General features: G+C 41.1%; 1 pseudogene; it reads left to right on the top strand.

Moving 5' to 3' along the window:
* Positions 1-356: 356 nt before the first annotated feature.
* On the top strand, positions 357-1,829 carry LOC136488452 (uncharacterized; annotated as a pseudogene).
* The last annotated feature ends 524 nt before the right edge of the window (positions 1,830-2,353 follow it).

The raw sequence follows: 2,353 nt of genomic DNA, 5'->3' as shown, positions 1-2,353 counted from the left end.
ATCTCACAAGATTTTTCTATTCTTTAAAACCATCTACCTTTGTTGTTTATTATTTTCCTTGTCTGGTCCTTTTGGTATTCAGATGCAAGGTATTCCCCTTCTAAGAACCCTGCGGTAGCACCTACTTCCCGTGACCACTCTCAGAGAAGGTATTGTTTTCTTACAATCTTGTGTACCAAATTTCCCACCAATCATAATCGTCTGAGGCATATCAGTGTACTCTTCCAATTTGTATATTATGTACTAACATGCTACACAAAAATCTCCTTCTTCTATCTCCTATTTAACCATACCCCTGGTTTTATTTTTTTCCCAAAAGTTCATGGATCATTTTTTTTCTATTTGTTTTTAGGACTCATGCTGCTCAGTGTACTATGGATAGGGTCCCATGTAACCTTAAGAGGGTGGTTTTTGAGAGCTCGCAGGAGAGGTTCATACGTGTTTCAATTTATTATAATTCTATTTATTTCCGAGAATCACCGATTAATGTTAATTCTTAGTCTGTTGTTAAAGTTTATCTGTTCGTGGCCTTTTTTTAGGTTTGAGCATCATATTCGACCAGAGCATGTGTTGCCTTCTGCAGCGGGTCACGACAGTGATGACGACGACTTCATGCCCATTCCCAACACCCGTTCATCCTCACACATCGACAAATCTAAGGATGTTGGTCCGAGGAAAACTAGGCAAACACGAGCAGGATTGTCGACCGGTGCATGTACAGAGGTGTATACCATTTATTTACTTCTGCACTTTCTTTTCATAAGAGTTATCATTCTAAAGCTCCTCTTCGTATGTATCACTTGTTTGTTTTTTCCTTCAATATACCACAAATCTACTATCATGTTTTGTTGCCAAATCTCTACTTTTCTATATCTGTTTTGCTTTCTACTACCCCTGCAATTTTTTTTTCAACTACACTACCCCTGCATTAGTTTATCATTCCTACATCCCTTTCCCTAATTATTAGTTTTTTAGAAATCTGTCTTCTTCTCGACTACCCATGCATCAGTTTATCATTTCTACAGTGCTTCTCAGAATTTCGAGTGTCTCTTCTTTTTTATCCATTCTTGTCCTTACTATTTCTAAAATTCTTGTTATTTATCCCAGGCAAGACAAAGGAAAAAGAGAGCTACCAGCCGTTCTTCCATTGTAAATGTTCGGTGCAATTCCAGAGATGTTCTTTTCACCACTAACTTGTTGAACCCACAGCAATATGCTGCTATCGAAGCTGATGGGTTTGGTCATTTGCTGAGAATGAAGATCGATGCTGTAGAGAACAAGAATCTGCTAACCTGGCTATTAGACCACACTGACCCTGATCGTATGCTAATTAGGATTGGTGCAGGCAAGGTCCTTCCTATCACCCCACAAATAATTAGAATGGTTCGTGGTTTGCCTATACGTGGTGAAAACTTCAAGCAATACTCATGGAAGGAAGGTATCATATTTCGCCAGCAGCTTATGTCTGATCTTAACCAAAGTCTCACTGAAGATTGTGACATACATATATCAAACCTGCAACAAGAGATCTTAAAGGGAAATGTGAACCCCTCATGAAGAGATGCTTCTTCATGATAATTTGCAACAGGCTTCTACTTCCCAGCAGCAGTAACACCATTGGTTCAGTTGACATCAAGAGGACAATGGATCACCAATTGTTCGGAGTTGTTGACTGGTCCCAGGCTGTATTCAATGATCTCCAAATAGCTTGGCTGATGCTCTACACATGGATTATTGCTCCTAAACTCCAAAACTCGAATCCAGATCCTACAGCTCACTCCCCAACATTTCTAGGAGTCCACTTTAATTGTAAGTTCATCTTGGGATAAGTTCATCTCAGGCTAGTTTAGCTGCAAAGAATTGAGGTTTTTATGGTTCACTAGTTTTTTGTCACACATTATAAAATTTGCATTCATATGCTCAACTAGAAGGTTCTTTATTTACTCTAGTATTTGCTTTAGCTATGCAACACACTACCGGACTCCTTGAGTTTGCCGAGTGCCCGAAACACTCGGCAAAAGACATAAAACACTCGGCAAATGGTTCGCCGAGTGTAACACTCGGCGAACAGCACTCGCCAAAAATAGTGACTGGCAAAGCCAACTTTGCCGAGTGTCTTTTATCGGGCACTCGGCAAAGCCTTTGCCGAGTGCCCGACACTCGGCAAAGCCTTTGCCGAGTGCCCGACACTCGGCAAAGTTGAAACCGAAAAAAACCCGAAAAAATGGGAATTTTTACCCAAAAAAAAATGGAATCGATGGAGGCCCCCATTGGCCAGCGCCCACCCATCTCCGACATTTTTCGCGTGAATTTCATGGCTACGCGGCCGACACGATTCGAACCCGAGACCTCC

This window comes from Miscanthus floridulus, chromosome 10, assembly GCF_019320115.1.
Source record: "Miscanthus floridulus cultivar M001 chromosome 10, ASM1932011v1, whole genome shotgun sequence".
NCBI classification, from domain to species: domain Eukaryota; kingdom Viridiplantae; phylum Streptophyta; class Magnoliopsida; order Poales; family Poaceae; genus Miscanthus; species Miscanthus floridulus.
The sequence above is the reverse complement of the archived record's forward strand: the minus strand, read 5'-3'. Positions and strand labels throughout refer to the sequence as shown.